This window comes from Eptatretus burgeri, chromosome 8, assembly GCF_056783735.1.
Source record: "Eptatretus burgeri isolate ZD-2024b chromosome 8, Ebu_testis_v1, whole genome shotgun sequence".
In the NCBI taxonomy this organism is placed as follows: Eukaryota; Metazoa; Chordata; class Myxini; order Myxiniformes; family Myxinidae; genus Eptatretus; species Eptatretus burgeri.
In genome coordinates, this window is record NC_140968.1 from 22,394,914 (window position 1) to 22,416,775 (window position 21,862).

General features: G+C 42.1%; 1 long non-coding RNA gene across 1 annotated transcript in view; it reads right to left on the reverse strand.

Annotated features, from left to right (window-relative positions):
- LOC147021292 (uncharacterized) overlaps positions 1-21,862 on the reverse strand; it is a 58,577-nt gene that overhangs the window by 21,901 nt on the left and 14,814 nt on the right. The window contains exon 2 of the long non-coding RNA XR_015060744.1: positions 2,689-2,757. This is a non-coding gene — a long non-coding RNA (uncharacterized LOC147021292). The remainder of the gene's footprint in view (positions 1-2,688; positions 2,758-21,862) is intronic.

Below are 21,862 nucleotides of genomic sequence, written 5' to 3' on the forward strand. Positions count from 1 at the left end.
CGTGTGATCCGCATCGTGATTTGGCACAGGTTTTATGCCGGATGCCCTTCCTGACGCAACCCTGGTCGCCTCTAACGACACAGGGATATGGTACACCTATTTTAACCGGGGTATACATAGGCCCAGTACACTGGTACTCATTTCGCCGACCTCGGAATTATGGCAGGCTGAGTCAACCCCCTGGTGTATTAATTCAGTGGCCCAACGGGGCTTGAACTCAGGACCTTTTGGATCCCAAGCCGCTGCCCTAACCACTGTGCCAACACCAGGTATATATATATATATATATATATATATATATATATATATATATATATATATATATATATATATATATATATATATATATATATATATATATATATATATATATATATATATACATACATACACCGTGGTGCCCCCAGAATCCGAACGCCCCATTGTTTGAACAAATTGGAATCCGAACAATATTTTCGAGAAAATTTTGCCTTAAAAACCGAACACATTTTCAAAAACCGAACACAACATGGCGTTTATGTTTGTTCACGTGCGTCTCCCCCACCTGCTCGACCCGCATCTTCGCGATTTGTTCATTCAGTTCGTCGGTGGAAGTCCTCGTGAAAGCATTTCTTGTGTGTCGATCGCTACTTTACCTCGTGTTTTCACCTTGATTTGTGCTGTTTTTTTTTTTTTACTCATCTTGTGTTTTAATTAATAACAAAAAAGCAATCCGATCACGTGGTGTGACAGACTGTCGGGCAAGGATTTAATTTCACAGAAAAACCGGTTGTAATTTGGAATATCCATGATTACCTCAGCCCGATGCGTTTGATGAAAGTGATTGTGGTTCTGGGGGCATCATGTTTGATGAGCTGCCCTGCGGGCAGCGCTCTCGCAGAGTGCGTGAGCGATCGGAACCCAGGCCGGAGCATGAGCCTGTGTGGACCTTTAGATGTGGTGATTGTACCAGTTTACATGCAATACACCGCCACCGAAGGTCATTTACTCATCTTATTTTACCTTAAACATGGGTAATTTCAGTTGAAAGTGTCTTGAAAGTGAGTTTTCTTGGGGTCCATGAACGGATTAATTCACTTTCCATTATTTCTTATTACCTTCGCATTCTGCGAAAGGTTATGTTTTGGTCGGCGTGTATTTATTTATTTATTTATTTATTTGTAATCTTGTGATTCGTATAACTCAAAAAGTATTAAACCGAATTGCATGAAATTTGGTGGGATGATTGGTTATTAGCCAGGAAGCATTCGATTAGATTTTGGGATCGTTCGGGTCAAAGGTCAAGGTCAAGGTCACGAAAAGGTCAAAATCGTCTTTTTACGATAACACGGTCAGTTTTTATTCAATTTGCATGCAACTAATGCCAAAATGTTCAGAATTCAACGCCTCATCTTGTGATATGCAATATGACACAATGACGCCCATACTCTTGTTACTGGTTCGGGGTCAAAGGTCAGGGGGGTCACGACCTTGAAAAATATGCGGTTTTTGTCATAACGCGGTCAATTCTCGTCCGCTTTACATGAACCCAGCACCAAAATGTTCAGAATTTAATGCCCAATCTTGTGACACAATGACGTCATAACACATGTCACCGGTTGGGGTAAAATGTCGGGGGGGGGGGGTCACGCCCTTGAAAAATATGCGGTTTTCGGCATAACTCAGTCAATTCTTATTCGATTTGCATGAAACCAGCATCAAACGAGATTACCTTCTCTTGTTGAAACGTTGTATTCACCAAGCTTGCGAGTGAAGACTTGCCAAAACGACGCGAGTTGATTGTTGTTTAGTCCGTAGCCCCCGAAAGTAAGAGGGGTCATGACATTATAGATATGTGGTTTGTGTCATAAGACCATTCATATGAAACCAGTTCCCCACACTCATACCAAGAACAAAAAAAGTAGTGACGGCGAAGGTATGCGCTCTATGAGTGCCCGTTCCAGTTGGGAAAATAGTTTTCGAATCCGAACAGCCTCCTGGAACGAATTAAATACGGATTCTGGGGGCACCACTGTGTGTATATATATATATATATATATATATATATATATATATATATATATATATATATATATATATATATATTATATACATATATACATATATACATATATATATATATATACATATATAGATAGATATATATATATATATATATATATATATATATATATATATATATATATATATATATATATATATATGAGCCTGGTGTTGGCGCAGTGGTTAGGGCAGCGGCTTGGGATCCAAAAGGTCCTGAGTTCAAGCCCCAATGGGCCACTGAATTAATACACCATGGGGTTGACTCAGCCTGTAATCCTTCTGAGGTCGGCGAAATGAGTACCAGTGTACTGGGCCGGTGTATACCCCAGTTAAGATAGGTGTACCATATCCCTGTGTTGTAAGAGGCGACCAGGGTTGCGTCAGGAAGGGCATCCGGCGTAAAACATGTGCCAAATCACTATGCGGATCATACAGATGATCCGCTGTGGCGACCCCTAACGGGAGCAGCCGAAAGAAGAAGAAGATATATATATATATATATATATATATATATATATATATATATATATATATATATATACATATATATATATATATATATATATATATACATATATATATATATATATATATATATATATATATTGTATATATCGAAACTTGTGGAGTGTGACGAGCACTCACCTAATCTCCATTGGACATAGTCCTACACCAAAGCGTCACCTCCAACCCAGAGGCTTCGGCATGGCGACTCTGTCAAAGAGACAAAGATTAAATGGTCAACATCAATTAAACATAAAACGGAACCGCCTATCTGGATTTCGGGCTGTTTGCCCTCATCAGGGTGGCATATGATACTGCATGGAATAACAGTGAAGATGGAAACAAAATAATGTATCAAATCCATTTTCTTCAGGTCATAATATAAATACCGCCCAGAGACAAACACCGCCTAGACATGTCCGGAGACAAACTCCCATCCGGATATAAACATTACCCACGACACGTCTGGAGACAAGTAGACACGGCTGAGACATGTCCAGAGACAAACACTGTCTGGAGATCAACAACGCCCAGAGATAAACAAACAATGTCCGGACATAAGCACCATCCCAACACGTCCATAGATAAACACCATCTGGACGTAATCACCACAAAGAGAGACAGAGATAGAGAGATAGAGAGAGGGGGGGTAGGGGGAGGGGAGTTCGCAGATAAAATGTTATTCTTTATGAACAAAACACATACACACACACACACACACACACACACATTAGTGCTTGGCCGATATTGGCAAATTTTTGGGAATCAGCAGATTGGAGTTCGTGTGATTGTCAACTGCAATTATCAACTGCAATGTAATCTACCAATCTACAGGAGAGTCCCTACAGATCCAAATCTACCCATATGTACCACATCCGTGTGTGTTGTATACGTACCTCTACCTTAATGTATAGCAACTGCCGACTATATCCTGATCAGGACATGAACTGTACTGCTATCAACTGTAAAGGGCTCGGAAAGTGGCTTTAACACTCGAGGAAGCACTCAAACGGAATGCCTGGCTTGGCAAGCAATTACCAATTGCCGTCAATAAACCCATGCACCCAGAAGCACCAAAGCAAAGTCCGAATTGGACAAATAAACACTTTGTTTTTGCGTCGGAGCTGCTGCGAAGTTCAATTCTGGAGCTGAAATTTTGTAATTCGGCTTGGTTTAAGAGCTTCTTGGGGTTATGGCATGTGCGGAAATGAAATAAAACCACTAACGCTGGCGTCTCTGGGCGTTTATAGGTTTGCAAGTTTATCCAGCGATTCGTAGGTATGATGAACAGGGATTGGATAATAGGAATGAGGAAAGTGAAAAAAAAAAAAAAACACGTTATCATGAAGAAATCAATGCAGCCTATTCCAAGTCATGGCATGGTTGAGCAGGCCAGAAAACATGTTGGCTTCAGACCCCAGCGAGGTAACCCAGGATACGTCTTAAGACCTCATAGAGAGCAGTGGCTGTGGATGCGTCTGACAAAGTATATAATTAAATAAGGCCATTAATTATCTTCAAAAAGGGGTGTTTTAATTAACCCAAACACCCACTTTTCACTCATGCGCACTTCCTCGGAGATTCCTTATTATGCATGAAAAGCTTCAGGCTGCTCGGTTCCATGGTTTTGGAATTATGGAGAGACACACACACACACACACACACACACACACACACACACACACACACACACACACACACACACACACACACACACACACGTATAGATATAAAAAGCTCATTCGAACCACTGACTGACTGACTAATATTAAAGTTCGGTAACTTCTCGGTGACGTAGAAAGCTGAAATTTCATGTATCGATGGATATCAAAGCCGATACACCGGGAAGAATCACAAAACCATTGGAAAACGTCCGTAAATGAAAATATAAATAAATGAATATCAATAAATATCTGGATTTCGGGCTTGAAATGAAAAAAAAGAAATGCAGGTAAGCGACCCGAGACAATGGAGAAGCACGGTCATTTTGCATGCCTATGGACATTGAAGTCAATACACCAGAAACAATCACAGAACCATTGCAAAGAGTGAATAACTGAAAATATAAATAAATGAAAAAACCAGTGTTGGTGTCAAAGCCACCCAATGCTCGCCTGTTTATACATTTATCGTTTTTAAAAGACTAGTCTCATAATATTTTTTATAAAGCATTGCAGTGAAGTCTGATCCAAATAATTTTAAAGCAATATATGTATTTGTATATTGTAAGCAGTAAAAAATAGTGTGGTAGATAAAAACATTACAATGGAAAAAACTTTAACGTTGATGTGCTACAAAAAAGTTAAGTTCAAAACAGGTCAAAATTTTTTTTTTTAATTGAAATTTTTTTTAATTTCAACTTCACTACATCAATAATATACCCCAAAGGAACCTCCATGCCAAATATCAGCATTCTAGTACACATATTAAATGAATGGCAACCTTCTAAATAACTTGCCCCAAAAACTTTAACATTTTCACGCTCACGCTGATGCTGACGCTCATGCCGGGGGTATTGCTATAGCTCTCTGTTCTTCGAACAGGCGAGCTAAAAACAATAAGGTCCATCAAACCAGGTGTTTCCTATGATCTGGCTGTGAAAGCACAGAGCATAGATTTTGTTTTCTGTGCATTGATATATTTTTCAATTGAATTTTGCTAATTTCCTACTTGAATTCCTCTTTCAAAAAACTCTGTTTAAAGGTAAATCTTTGTGTGTGTCTTTTTTATGTATTTTATGCGTGTGTCCATTTGTACGTTTGTATGCATATCAACTATATTACCACAATGGAACTTGACGTGTGTGTGTGTGTGTGTGTGTGTGTGTGTGTGTGTGTGTGTGTGTGTGTGTGTGTGTGTGTGTGTGTGTGTGTGTGTGTGTGTGTGTGTGTGTGTGTGTGTGTGTGTGTGTGTGTGTGTGTGTGTGTGTGTGTGTGTGTGTGTGTGTGTGTGAGTGTCGTTAATTGGTATCTATATATGTGGGTTTCAGGATGTGGAATGGAGTCCTCTCAGGGCAAGCTCAAAGTATCCACCTTCATTTGAATGAGGGGCCACGATTCACGGACCAAGCTGTGAAGTTTTCTGTTTTCAAAGTTTTGTGCCGAGGGCTCTCTTCACGATCGCTACTGAGCCCAGGGCAGCTTCCAACTGTAGTTCGTTTGTAGTAATATTCCAAGGGATGGTTTTTAATATCTCTGTGAGGTTCTTTGTCATCACTGGTACATCTTTGGTATTCTTGAGTTTCCAAAATCTTTTCACTTCATGCTTGAGGTCTTCATATTTGGTCATTTTCTTGATTTCTGCATCATTAGTCCAAAATCACCGATATTAACATCTCAATTAGCAATGCCTTCTTCTCTTTTTTTTTTGTACCTAAGTATGATATCTGGCTGCAATGCTTTGTTTTCCATGTTCACACCCGATGGGATCATTCAGTCTTACGTGAGCAGTACTTCAATGTTTTCAGTGATTGCTTTTGGTTCATTTTCCCACAAATTTTGGAACTGGAATATCAAAGTTTTTGCAGATGTGCCAGTGGATTACTTTACAAACTCTGTTCTGTCGTTGTGTGTTCAGCTGTTCTGACAGTTTTTTTTTGTTGTTTTTTTTCGTGTTTCATCATTATGCGTCACATATCATTCTCTTTGCTAACCCCACCTCCACCCCTCACCTGTCTTTTTTTTATTTTTCCTCCTCCCCTCAAACTTCTCTCTCTCACTCTGTCCTCTCCTCACCTCCCCCCCCCTACTATTAAAATGCAACACTCTCCTCCCTCACCTCTGTTGCTCTCTCGCTGTCTTTGCCTGTCTGTCTGTCTGTCTCCTCACACCCCTCCCTCCCACAGTGAATAGCAAGGTTTGGTGAAGTTTCTCTCTCCCCACCTCCCCTTTCTCACCCTCACCTCCCCCTTCCTAGCTCCCACTTCTTCATCTTCTCTGCCTCCCATCCCCCTCTCACCATACACCTGCTTCCTCTCTCCCCCTCCCTCTTTCTACCCCCCCTCCCTTTATTGTCCCCATCAGCAAAGCGACAAGTTCTATTTGCGACTATATACATATGCGTTTACTGTACACACACTCATCAAACTGGGCTGGTCAGACGGCCTAGAAGTCGGCACAATCACCTCTGAGTTGTCTATCCTGGGTTTGAATCCTGAATCAGCTATAAACTGTCATCCTAGTGTTTCTCGCATTCAGGGAGAGGCAACCATGTGTGTGCCTTCTATCGATGGACGTTAAATGGGCGTCCTGTTTTCCAGCATTATATGGTGGATGTTAAAGATCCTACAATGTCCTTCATGAAGAGTAAGCGAGCTGTCGCCGGCACGCTGAACAAATTACAAAATCCTGCTATAATCTAGAAGGGGCACTGCATTAGCTGCAGTACTATGCTGCTCCAAGAAAATTGATGCTAACCCACAGCAAAGTGCTGCAATCAAACGACGATGACCTTTAAATACCCCTTAACCACCAAAACATGTTTCTCTCGAGACAAAAAAATGTTTTGCAATAACTCCTGTAACAAGGAAGATGTCAACGGTTGGGCAAGGGTGCTAAACTGGCAAACGACCCATTTTGACTACTGCTGGACCTTCAAGGCCAGATTTCACCTGTGTGACACTGCGGTTACCATTGCCTCGCAAATTTTGCTGCTTTGACTAAGAAATAAAAACTAATATTATTTGTACAATTCACTCCCACTCCTCCCCCCTCCCCCCCCCAATCGCCCGCTAGCCTTCCTCCAACAATGCCCAGAGCAATAGTGGAATAACTTGCTTTCCAATAAAGCCCAAGTTATCTTAGCCTGAACTACTTGTACTCGCCCATTCCCTCCCACAAGATAAGCAACCAAAGTATCTCATAAATTGTACAATACGACGATAACAAAAGCTGTGGATACAAAGAGACCAGGGCAGTAAACAGGACATATAGCATGATGATGCCAGAACGCACCACTTCCCAGACAGTGTAAAGTCAATTGCCCCAGAATGAGCCCTTCCGGAAAGAGAAAAATCGAAAGATTGAAGAATCACTGCATTCGGTGGTGTTCAAATTGAGATGCTCCCAAAGTTATCCCACTCGAATTGCATCTCTCGTGCTCCAGGTAAATGGTGGAAAATACACCGTTTCTCTACGTTCTTCAAGCAACAACTCGAGCCATATAGTCACCTGTCATTGAAGAGCACATGCTTGCCGTGAGACGGCGCAAACAGCATTTATGCTTTGTTGGAAAGCAGTTTATATCGAGTACAAAGCTGTACCTTCATCAAATGATCGTTCTCTATGGATGTCCAGAATCGCATTCGGGTAGGGAAATGATGCTGTGAAGGCAATGATGGACGCCCAAACCCATCACACCTGTGTCGAGTAAATGTTACGACGTGCCCATAAAAAAAAAACGCTTTATCTTTTGGCAATTATTTCCTGAACATCACCCTTCCATGAGAACCACAACAGTAATATATTGTGTTTGGCATCAGGTCGTCACATGCGAGGCAGTCATGTTGATGCATCCATTTATTATTTTTCACAAAGAGAGACAATCGTTGAATTTATAAAATGACGTGAAACGTAACAATAATCAAAATGGATATTTGTCCTTCATTTGCTTTTCTTCATTTTCAAATAAGATGGGGAGAGCAAATTGATTGTTAAAAAACAAAAAGCATCCCTCCCATCCGAACTCCCTTCCACCCACCACCTTACAATGACACCTGACTTGTTACTGCAGCAGGCATTATATCACATTTACCATTCCATGGAGGGCATTGTTCCTTACTCTTTATCTCATTATGAACGATTAATATTGCAACGTGATGCACTCAACAGTCAACACACTAACGAGCACATGAAACCTGTCATCAATGATTTCTATTTTGCAAATAGCTTACCGCGATGCAAACATTCTGCCCGGGCAACTTAGAACAATGACTTGACACTTATACAATACATGAATCCAGACACCCAAAGAAAAACAGATATATTGGGGGGAGGGGTTGAGAAGGTTGAGTGTGATAAGAGAACGAATGGGGACTTTGTCGTGCCTAATGCACCTTCAGTGACCTTGGTTGAAGCAACTGGCTCACTGCTCGGTGGTTTGGGTTCAACATTCTCACTATTTCTTACCCCCCCCCCCCCATCCTGGTTGTTTGGGGAAAGTGCAGGGGTCCTGTTCGCTCCACGCCATGACCTGCGTGGCTTCAGGAATACTCGTTCTATCGATGAAAGGGCTGACTGCGTTTTCAGAGGGGGGTTGGCCCTGGCCTTGGTGCTGAAAATGGTGCGTGGGGTCCGCATAGATGTCTGTAAATATTGCACATTATTGTTCTGTGATATAAGCCGTGGAGAGAATGGAGAGTGAGAGAGTGAGAGAGTGAGAGAGTGAGAGAGTGAGAGAGTGAGAGAGTGAGAGAGTGAGAGAGTGAGAGAGTGAGAGAGTGAGAGAGTGAGAGAGTGAGAGAGTGAGAGAGTGAGAGAGTGAGAGAGAGAGAGAGAGAGAGAAATGAAGGAGAAAAAGAATCATTGTGGTCCGTGTAATAAAAAGCAAATATCTGGAGATGTGGAGATGTGTAACATGTGTAGGATGTGTAAGAATTGTGTAAGAATTGTGTAAAAGAGCAAAAGTAAAGGGAGGGTTGAAACGAGCGAAAATGCGAAACTCTGTCCCGTTTGAACGGATTCAGGTGAAAGGGGGGAATATCAAAAGCGACAGAGCTCAGACTTTGAATGGCAGGCTCACTTGCTGGCAGGGCTGGCAGACAGACTTGTGGACAGAGAGAGGGAATGGCTTGCACGTCCTCCTTATATTTCATCCCCCCCCTCCCCCTTGCCCTGGTGGGTGCTGAGTCCATTCCTCATGCTGGATGCATCTGATTGTCCCAGCAGCACAGCATCGGCATCACAGCTGGGAGGGGCAAGGGGGAGGAAGCTTCGAGGGGTTTCGAGAAAGTTATTAACCCGCCATCACCTCCTTGAGAGACTCGCGCTCGTTGCCTCGTTATGGTCACTTTCCTCTCAAGCTGGATCAGAAGGCATGTAATTGATGTGGAAGGATGATGAAATACGAAATAATTGAGAGGACTTGTGGTGTGAGATGTAGAGGATAGAAAAGATAGAGAGTGTGGAAAGGAACAGAACCTTACTCTAACTCACACACGCAACACATGCCTATCCCATATAAACAATCCAATTTAATTGCTAAACAGAATACTAAGACATAACTGATTCTACTTTATGTGTTTGCACTGACCTGCACGAGAGGTGTACCACATCCTCCTTCGCACCCACATCCGTCAATACATACATCAGCGATTGGTGGAGCGTAATGAGCACTCCTTGGTAGAAATACTCCTCCTTATACGTTTCATAGAACATCGGGACACTTATGATAAGTGACAAGATGCGAATGTTTCCTGCAAGGAAGCAACCCCAGACAGGTTGCCACTCCGTCACAGAACGCTTTAGGTTAGGACAGGAACTTGGAATGTCTCCAGTGGCGAGTTCTTGCAAAATAAAAGGAAACATCCACCGGCAAAGGCTTCCTTCATAAGTGGGACCCAGTCTAAACCCAGACTCGAGAGCACAAAGGTGAGCACACAACCTCAGAGCTAATCTCCCAGTCCTTATTCATGGCATCAAATAGGTTAGATAAACAATCCTTCAGCACAAGATAATGTAGAGGTTTGCTGAGCATCCAGGTTGCAAAATTAGTCAGGATATCGTTGTGCCCCAAGGTGAGTTCATTACCTGCAGGATGGGGGGTCATGTGTAATGGCTTCTTAGAGGGAAGACATAAATTAATTCCAACCTTCTTTAAAAGGTTGGCATTAATATGTCTCGATATATTTCTGCTGATATGCAATTACATGAATATGTTGGTATTAGAATGCAGCAGAAAATGAAGGGCTGATTGTTTTGTTGGAGAATATTTCATTCATAGATGAACACCTTGTTATGTTGTCGGCTGAATGTAATTATCCTTCAGTTTCATTCCAACAAGATAGAGATGAAGTATTTTTGAAACAAGCATATCTTCATTTTATTTTTAGAAACATTTAATGTGAAAATTCACTTTGAAACTTTGCCCATAATTCATCACTCGAAATTGATGTATATCTGAAATGGAACAGACATTTTCATGGAGTGTGGACGAACATTGAATCACATGAAAACGATTCATCAGCTAATCACTGTATTTGTTTGTGATAACATAAAAAAAATTCAGTCAACAAAGTATTCCCAGCATGGCCGCACCTAACAGAGGTGAATGGTCTTGGTATTGACCTGACTTTTGAATTGGAAGGTGAGCATTCAATTGGCTTGAAGGTACGCGTACTCACGTCTAAGCTGTCTAGTCTGGGGTTCAATCCCGTCACAGTTATAAACTGTCATCCCTGTGCTTCACTGGCAAGGTCATTCATCAATGCCCCTCGGATGGACGTTAAAATGGGCGTCTCGTCCGCCGACATTCGTTGGTGGACGTAAAAGATCCCACACTGTCCTTCGTGAATAGGTGATCCACCACCGGCATATTCCAAACATATTCCAAATTCCTGCACTTACTACTGCTCGTAGAGAGATGGCACACTGCCTAGCATGACTGTAGGCTTCGATATTGCTTTGGCAAAATCAACGCTCTGAAACACAGAGTATGGTACAGTACATCGGATCGGATTGTTCAGCCCAAAGCAAAGAACACACAAAACAGGTGACACACGTGCAGTCCCAAAATCTAAATTCCACTGGGATTCAAAACAACAAACAATTTGTCAGTAGACATCGAGAAGGGGTGTTATGCGGCAGCCACAACTGCTCAAAAATTAAGAACAATTTTTTTGCCGCATTGTCACACAACGCCACTCAAGGATTCCAGGCCGTGATGTTATTTTTCATCTCATGTCTCGATCACAGAACATGCCTCGAAGGTTGTTTGTTAGTCAAATATTTTCTAGTATCAACTTATACAGGTGTAAATGAAGTCAGGTTTGTTTCTATTCACTTGAAGACCTGGGCTTGCAGGATAGCATCGAGGTATGATTCGCTTTGGAGTTGTCTTGCCTGTACTCCCTACCCAGCTATAAATGATCGTCTTGGTGTTTCGCAGTCAGGTCGATGCATCAATATGTGCACCACCCCTCTGATCCTTAAACTGGGTGTTCTCGTCTTACAGCATTAGTTTCTAGACGTTAAAGATCCCACGGTGTCCATCAAAAAGAGTAGGTGAACTATTACCGACACTCTGAACAAATTACAAATTGCTGCATGAAACCACAGGGAGGCACTGCATCAGTGGCACAGCTGCACTCTCAACAACTACACAATGCCACAGCCATGTGCTATATATATATATATATATATATATATATATATATATATATATATATATATATATATATATATATATATATATATATATTTAGGGTGCTTCTAAAAAATGAAAGTTTTTTTTTAATGCGCAGAACCCGCCATTCAGTGAGGTTCCTACTAGAAATCATTGTGTTAAAATATTTTTTTCTTGAGTCATGTTCTTGAACTTGCACAAGCGATGCAAAGTTGCACAAAGGGCATCAAAAACTGCCAAAAATGATTTTTTTCCTCTTTTCGCAGATCAATTAAAAGTTTATTTTGATATCATCTGAATTTACTGTTTTGAGGGTTAAATTAATATATTCGTATAATTGAATGCATAAAAATGATATTAAATATTGATGTGAAGAAATGAAAATCAGCTCATAAATTGCTAAATCTAAAAATAATGAAGTCCCAACTCAGTCCAAATTTCGGAAACGGAAAGTTTTCTTGTTGAAAGTTGCGCAATTGCACAGCAGTGAGCAGAGCCTTTCTTCATGCGTGCATGAATTAACGCGCAAGCTTGGCAAAAACTTGTTACTTTTCAATGTGTACTTACCACTCTGTAACATTTCCCACTTTACCATGATGTTTTTATCTTTTTTTCAGACCAGAAATTTCTGCATATTTTGGGGGTAATGGCCTCCAGAACTAGATCGAAAAAGGCCATTTGGCTGATTGGATCCCCTAATCCAACACTTCCTGGCCAGAAGCTTCCTTCTAAGGCCGAATTTCTCCGCTTTTTGATGTTCCTTCATGTGGAAATGAATGAGACCCTAACTGCAAGTGTGAATCAAACATCACTAGAGCTAATGAACATCTGGTCCACAGAGGGGATTCCTACTAAGCACCTTCCTGATGTGGTAGTCCATGTGAGAAAATTACACACAACGTGGCAGGGTTTAAAGAAAAGCATCAATCGGAAGACTGCTACCAACATAGAGAAACAAGGCAATTTCAAGGCCGACCTGGATGAGCTGTTTGACATAGCTCACGCTGATGCTATGAATCTTATAAAAATCGATGAGGACAAGGAGTTTCTTGCTTCTCAGCGTGAAAAGGGGCGTCCAGGAAAGATCGGGAGTCTGGACTACAAGACTTCCAGGACTTCAGAGAAAATTATGAAACGTAAGGATGAAGAGAAAAAGAGGAAACAGAAGGCGCTTTTGGAGATGGCTGCAACCTCTGAAACAGCCAACCTCCAGTCTTCCTCCTCCTCCAGCTCTACTGAATCTAGTCCAAGTCGACAACCATCTTCTTCCATCCATCCAACCACCTGTGATTCCCAGCCTCCGAAGAGAAAACGTGAGACAACTGGATTAACATCTGAAGTAACTGAGGCCCTGGATAGAACTCTCCTTAGCGATCGTTCTGCAAGTCGGGTTCTAATTCCATTTGCCAAGCAATTGGGACAAGACATCAATAAACTTTCTCTCAGTCCAAGTGCCATTCGTGCCGCTCGTGTTAAGCACCGGAAGCAACGCGCTGAAGAGATAAAGCAGAGCTTTAAGGTTGACACACCCCTGGTAGTCCACTGGGATTCCAAGCTGATGCCAGACCTAACTGGAAGAGACAAAGTTGACAGGCTGCCAATTCTAGTCACTGGGAATGGTGTGTCAAAAATCCTGGCAATTCCGATGCTGAAAGACTCCAAGGCGGAAGAAACAGCCGCGGTCATCTTTTCAACAGTTAAGGAGTGGAACCTGATTGGACTTGTCAAAGGGATGTGTTTTGACACGACAGCTGTTAATACTGGAATCTGGGGTGGGGTCTGTGTTCGTATTGAAAACATCCTTGATCATCAACTTCTTTATTTTGCGTGTCGGCACCATGTCTTAGAACTTGTTTTGGAAGCAATTTACTCTTCTTCGGTCGATGAAGCATCCCGAGGGCCAGACATCACCTTATTCCAAACCTTCCGGGACTGCTGGCTCCATTTTAATTTCACGCAGTACTTGACTGCTGCTGATGATGCAAGCACAGCCACCGATATCCATCCATGGGCCAATTCTGTCATTCAGCATGCCCAAGAGCTTCTGAAGCAGAAGCATCCCCGAGACGACCACAAATAACTTCTCCAACTGACGATCATTTTCCTTGGAGGCGTACCTTCTGGACATCAGGTTCCAACATTCAGGGCACCTGGCGCCGTTCACCGAGCGCGTTGGATGGCTCGTGCAATTTACTGCTTCAAGATCTGGATGTTTCAAGGGCAGTTCTCGGATTTTCTCACTAAACACGCGTTATCATCCCGCAGTACATGTCGCACAGAACGCCTGTTTAGCGGGATCAAGCAGGTCTGTCTTTTTGTTGCTAAGCACTATATCAGGGCCTGGTTCGACGCTTGAAATGCTGCTTCCGCGCCAAAGAATGACCTCCAGCTCCTTCAAGCCCTCCATTCCTTGAATCATGCTGCATACAAAACAATGAGCCGCCATCTGTGGTACCTGAGCGAAGTTAACGTCGGCCTTGCACTCTTTGATGACAACTTAGATTCGTCAGAAAAGATCGCCATGGTAATAAACATGAAGGACGTGGAGGGTTCAGAGGATCCATCTCGATGAGTCTGGCTTCCCAATCCAGAGGGAAAGAAGCTGTCTGACATCTGCTCCTCCCAAACTAAAAATCTCTTTACGCTCCTCGAGCTGCCAGAAGACTTTCTCGAGGAAAAGGATCCATCAAACTGGAAGAGCTTTGAATCCTACGTCAAAGCAAAGCAGAGGGTTGACTCTTTGAACGTCGTGAATGATACGGCCAAAAGAGGCGTCGCCCTCATCCAAGATTTCACGAAAGCTGGTCGAACAAGAGATGAGGCTCAAGTGCAGTACCTTGTTCAAGTGATGGAGGATGACCGACGGAAATACCCAAAGGCCTCAAAGGAAACTTTGATTTTATAAAGGCATATTATTTACTTTTCAGGATAATTTTTTTTAATTGTTTTCATCAAAAGAGATTTTCATTTTAATTTAGCCATGTTGCACTAATGGAGAAGGATGTCAAGTGCCTGCGCAAGTCCTAAATATTATTTAATCTTAATAAAACTTGGAAGATTTTAGTTTTTCATGAAACCTCACCATTTGGAAGGTTCTGCAAACTTCTATTGCAAATTTGAATTTTTACCATAGTAGCTAAAAGCGCCCTATAATATATATATATATATATATATATATATATATATATATATATATGAAATTATAAAAAAAAAGACTCGAAGACCCCAATTTGGGATGTGTTGTCATTGTATAATGTCACCACTAAAAAGCAGCATATTTCACAGCTAGACTGCGGAAAGTTTAGGTTGCTTCCTAAAATATAAAGAGCAATGTATCGAATACCACCATGCGGCTCCATCTGCTTCTGGCCACGAAATAGCCACATCACGCCCACTTTAAATCTGATTTCACTTGCTGTGGCTGCCATATACCTGTTGCTCAACCTCTATCTGTTATTATCTTTATGCACATTTGAAAAAGGAGATGATATGGCTGATGAGATGATGAGATGATGGACCGAAAAGACAAAACCCTTGTAGTGCAATACCAGTTTGCTGAACATTCACTTTGGACCTGCACTTTATAACAGCAAAGCACTAATCTCCAAAATCAAGGACACTCCTGAAATCCTTCATGGCTTGTGAGAGTGTGTATATCTCTTGGAAAATGAAACGATGATGGAGAGACTGAATATTGCAGGCAGAAATGACACTTGCTGGCAAGTTATGTCTATTATTCACCCTCCAAACTTTATTGAGCTCGTTTTGGATTGCTGTTCTTTTATGTACATACTTTAACAAAGAATAACAAGGAAATTTGACTGAGGACGAGGTCATTAAGCCCATCATCGAGCGCTTTGTATCCATCGACTAAAAGAGCAAAATAAATACAATTATCTTATATATTATTTCCGAGTTTGTGGTTTCGTGTCGCGCTATCTTCGACTTTGTTCTGCGCTCGAGTAACGTGATATTCGGCTTACATTATCTCAAAGACCATATGAGGTGCATGGTACAAAAAAAAGAAGATAAAATGGTTCTGAAACAGTGAAATCGTATTCCACTTACTGCATTAAAGTAAAATTACTACTGATACTCTGCATCGGTTCCATTCTCAAACATACCCACCCCAACATGTCGCGCAGAGCGTGGGTTATGCGAGTTATTATTATTATCATGCCTCCGCAACACCAACACCTGATAAAACAAGGGCGAGAATTGCTTTGCAACACATGTCCCCTACTGATGTGATGTTTTCTTGTCCAAAAAGGGCATAACTCTGAAAAATTGATGAAATGCCCTGAAACTCGAATTTCTTTAACTTATAATAATGCTATTTACCAAGATTCTGTTGAATATGTTAAAGGGTATAGGATAAAAAAAGTCAGAAAAATTACCCCCCGTGCGGGAGTGACGGTCATCTCTGCGAGAAATAATACCACAAGTTCTCAATGTTCAGTTATGACCGAAGACTACTGTGCAGTTCTACTGCGCAGCTCCACTGCGCAGCTCGAACTGTGCAGTTTGGTTAAAGATGACAGCATTTTGGCGCGCGCGCGCACGAAATTATATTTTGAAAATAAATGCCAATGTTTACATTTCGGGTTTTGAAACTTTTGCACTTTTGGCGGAAAATGTATACATATACAAGGTCAGCTGCTATGCAATGACACCATTCACTAACTTTTACCATGCCCAGTAGAGAATATATAGCCTCCTGAAGGTAGGGCAGTTTTTGCAAACTTTGAAGTCACGTGGCACGAAAACGAAAGCGAAATTCGAAAATTCGGCCTGACCAAATTTAGATATTGTCCCATAGATTCATATGCCACAATAAAATTCAAGATTGCTTGTGAAATGTAGGAGATAGATTTTGAAAATCGTCATTTTCGCATTTTTTTTGCCAAATTTGAAGTCACGTGACACGAAAACGAAAGCTAATATCGAAAATCCGGCCCGACAAAATTTAGATATTGTCCCATAGATTCATATGCCACAATCAAATTCAAGATTTCTTGAGAAATGTAGGAGGAGATAGAATTTGAAAATCGTCATTTTCGCAACTTCAAAGGCCTCGTGACCTTGACCTTCAGTGACCTTGAAAGTCATACCATCGTGTACATCTCATCGACCTCTATCAGGATCACTAATGACCAGATCTCCCGCTTCAACTTCATTGTGAACGGACGGACGGACGGATCGAAGGACATCGACACCCATATTATTAGGTCATGCTCGAAGAGATGACGAAAAACCACAGGTGGAACGAACAGACGAACAGAAAACCTATAGTCCCCTCTGGTGAAACCGTTAGGGGACTAATAAATCCGTCAAGCAAGTGACTTAATTTCATTGGGGGGGGATGGGGAAGAGGTGTGCAATGAGAAAGAATAGTGTGGAAAGCTCAAGGACATCACCAGGGTGTTAAAAAATATTTTAAAAAAATTTGGTGGGAGAAGTCGGTGAGTGCGGTTTTCGGGTGATGAATATATAACACCAACCACACACTATCCCTTAAGGAGACCCTCTCCAGACATAATACTTAGCACAGATGTACACAATCACCCATCCATACCCAAGCTACAATGATCTTCAAAAGTATTCACCCTCCACCAATAATGCCACATTCAGATAAATTATTAATTATGTGGAAACAATTTTTCCAAATGAACATTTTTTGTTCAGAACTGAAGAGATCAATCTGAACACTGTTTTAGTTGAAGAAGGTTACATGTCAGGAATACCTGCAAAAACATGTACAAATCAAAATAAACTGGTTGCAAAGGTATTCAGCACTTTCGGTCAGTACTTGATCAGGTCAGGTCAGGTATGGGAGCATGCGCCGTAGCAGCGCGTCGCTGCGTCCACCAGCAGCACGTTGCTGCGTACTTAGTGGAAGCACCTTTTCAGCAATGACTGCTATGAGTCTTTTTGGGGGAGGTTTCTACCAGCTTTGCACTGTGAAATGATGAAATCTTTGCTTATTCTTCATGTGAAAATTGCTCGAGTTCTGGCAAGTTTGATAGGGATCGTCGATGGAATGTAATCTTCAAGTCTCGCCATAAATGTTCAGTTAGGTTCAAGTGAGGACTTTGACTGGGCCATTCAACAACATTTATTTTCTTCGTATTCAGCCACTCCCGTGTGGCTTTAGCTTTGTGCTTCAGACCATTGTCCTGCTGAAATGTGAATCTCCGACCCAGTTTCAGATTCATGGTGGACTCAAGCAGGTTTTCATCAAGGATTCTCCTGTACTTTGCATCGTCCATTCTATCCTGACAAGCTTGCCAGTCCCTGCTGATGAAAAGCAGCCCCATAACATGATGCTGCCACTACCTTGCTTGACAGTCGGGATGGTGTTGACGGGGTGATGTGCAGTGTGAGGCTTGTGCCAGACGTCACGCTTTGAATTTAGACCAAAAAGTTTAATTTTTGTCTCGTCTGACCACAAAACCTTTCGCCATGTGCTTGTAGTATAAGTTAGATGCTTTTTCACAAACTCCATACGAGCTTTGAGATATCTTTTTCAGTAATAGCTTCTTTCTTGCCACCTGTCCATAGAGGCCAGCTTTGTGAAGGGAATGGGATATTGTTGATTGATGAACACTGACCCCCACTTTGGACATAGAGCCTGGCAGATCTATTAAAGTCATTGTTGCATTTACAGTGACATCCCAAACCAATTTCCTGCTTGATCGGCTCCTGAGTCTGGATGGACGACCTGATCTGGGTCGAGTTTGGATGGTATGGTACATCTTCCACTTCTTAATAATAGATTTCACCGTACTCAAAGGGATACTGAGTGACTGAAATATTATTATAACCCTCTCATGAGCAGTGCTTCTCCACCACTTTATGTCTGACTTCTTTAGAAAGCTCCTTGGTCTTCATGTTTACCTTGTTGGTTGACAAAGTGAGTGGCACCAAAATTCCTTAGATAAATGGGTAACTTAATTGTGAAGTTAAACCACTGATAACAAACAGGTGAAACCTATTATAGTGGGGCAGATAACAGCAATTTTTGAGAGGAATCATGCAAATGATGGTACAAGCATCAAATTTGGCACATTTGTTCTCCAGGGGATTCTAATCAAATCTGCCTGATTGGCCATTTGAAAATCCAAATTTTTAAAATAAAAAATAAAAAAAAACTTCAAAAAAGTCAAGATCACGAATCAATGTTGAATGCTGGCTGAGATTGGTGAATGTTTCAGAAACATCATCAAAGACGTTCCAAGTTTGCCATGCAGTTTTCTTCCCTTTATCGTGGAAGGCAAACACGACGACACATCCAGTGAACGCATGGAAGTATGGGATCCCTCCAGCTTTCTCAGGCCCTATTGCAGAAACTACCTCATGGACTGGAATCCATCGCGCCTTGGCTCCTTGGCCAAAGGCAATTCACATGTACTCAAGACCTAGTTCCTGTAAGGATGGCAGTACAGATATTGCTATGACGAGTACGTCCGTGTCATTAGCCTTAATGATAATGTACTTGCTACCATCCGTCGTTGCATCCCTGACGTGTACAAATATTCGAGTGTCAGCTTCTTCATGACAACATGGAGACACAACATCCAGTGACTTCCTTGTGTTGCTCATGGGATCTTCTCCTTTTGTGACAATGACTGTGCTTGTCGTCTGTGCTTCACACATCTTTTCTGCAAGGAAGTGAAATAGCTCAGTCTTGTTGCTGTCATCTCGAAGAAAGCTTCTCCAGTTACTTGGGGTCTTACTGGTTCCTGTCACTCTTCTTCTGATTCCTTGCCCCCTTTTCGACCTTGCCTCGGACTTCAGACTTGACTTCTTGTACACATCAAATACTACGTCCACCCTCTCGTACCTGGCACCATAGGATTCCACCTTTGGGATGATGTCTTCTTTAGCATAGTCATCAAATATCATTGAAGTGAGTGGAGGTAGGGCATTGATAAGTGCTGAGACATCAATGATGACTGCATCTCCCCTTGGTTCTCTGTCTGGGATGTTCACTTGCGCTTCAAGAATTTCAGCCAGCTGAGACTTCAAATTTTTTTGAAGTATTTTCTTTGTTTCAAATTTTGAAAAATTTGGATTTTCAAATGGCCAATCGGGCAGATTTGATCAGAAAGCCCTGCAGAACAGAAATGCCAAATTTGATGCTTGTATCATAATTTGCACGATTTTTCTACTATCTACTACACTTATTTTATAACCTTTCAAAGAAATAATTCACTCCTGAAGTAATTTAGAGCTAATTAGGCAAAGCGATTGAATACTTATGTAACTGAGAACCATCTGATTTTTTTTCTGTTAATCGAACTTATTCAAATTTTACCTGCACTTTTTTAGATTTATCACTTTAGAGTAGTTTGTGAAGACTCTATACGTGTTATTTTGATTTTAAAGCGTCATGAATTCAGCTCAGGTGGCATCAAAATGTGAAAGCTTTGGAGGGGGGGGTGAATACTTTTGCAGGCCACTGGACCTACAAGTCCTGCCAGTATCCCTGTACCCTTCTATTCCCAATGCTTCTCGGTACATACCCGATTCCAATTTAAACCTATCTACTGTTTCTGCTGTGACTACCTTTCTCGGGAGTCGATTCCATGCATTAACTACTCTCAGTGAAAGACCCCTGCCTTACTACCATCCTTAATCTCCTCTTCTTTACTCTCAAGTTATCTCCTATCACTGTCTATTCTGATGATCCAATCACTCTTCTGCACTTATTTTGTCTTTACCCTTCATTATCTAAAACATTTCGATCATTTTCCTGAGTAATCACCTCCTTTGGAATGATATAAAGTCCTATCTCCTTTAGCCACTCTTCATGGATGAGTCTAGCTCAGCCGTTTTCTCATACATGCACTTTGACCAGAGATTTGGGAATGGTTGTCAAGTAGAGTTTTTAAATATTGCATAAGACAAGCCATCCCTGATTCATCAGCTAAGAACTTGATGCCAGTCATCTTATCCAAATGCTCAGACCACCTCGACACTAATATTGTTGTGGATTTAGAAAGCTATCGCACACAACATTCAGGTTCCTATAGCTCAGTTTTATCGGTAAGTATGTGTTTTATAGATAGCTTCCCTTCCCTTGTCTAATGGGTAAATCAATGTAAATGCACTGTGATTTATTTTAGGAAAACTTCATCTTCATCTCGCTTCTTGCCACCGACGCTATCGCTCACGAGCGTGTCAGCGCGTGCGCGTGCGTGGGCGGAGGCCACGCAGAGTGCACTTCCTCTGGCTGTTTGGTGGGTGGAGCTCACGCAGAACCATGTTGCTCAACTTCCTGTTGGAGGGGCGGTCCTTTGGAAGCAGGCAGAGTTCGGGGAGGAGCCGCGCGGTGGCCCTCGACCAATTGGTGTGCAGCGGGGAGGGCGGAGACCCCCCCCCCCACGCCGGGGGGGCGAGGAAATAAGAGCGTAGACGGCTGGTCTGAGAAAGGAGGAGAGATTTTCGGAGAAGATTTTTAGAGAAGAGATTTCGCCTCAGTCCTCGTCGTCATCAGTCCTGGTCCTCGTCCTCGTCAGCCCTGGTCCTCGTCCTCGTCAGCCTTGGTCCTCGTCCTCCTCCTCTGACTCCTCCTCCGTATGATCGCTAGCTTGGCGATCACCTCGTCTCACCTCAGCTGGGTTCGGCTGCACTGGCCCGTCCTTCGGTGACCGGAGCTCCGGGAAGGAGTGGACACCCAGCCGCACGCTCGCGGCCAGGTAGCCAGCTACCCTGATCTTCAGCCCGACTGTCCTCCAGGCTGGAGGTCCAATTGAAGACCAATGGGGTCCGATTCTTTGTGTGTGCATGTGTGTGTCCTGTGGGCCCCATCTTTAAGGAGTAAAACTGTTAAGTGCTTTTGCTATAAATATTTGTATTTTCATTTCTGTTATTCGGTTTAGCTCTGCCTGACATGCTTCCCTCATTCCCCACCTATTGTATAAATAAACCCCCACTTGTTAAATGTTTTCAGCTCGTTCGTGTCCATTCTTGC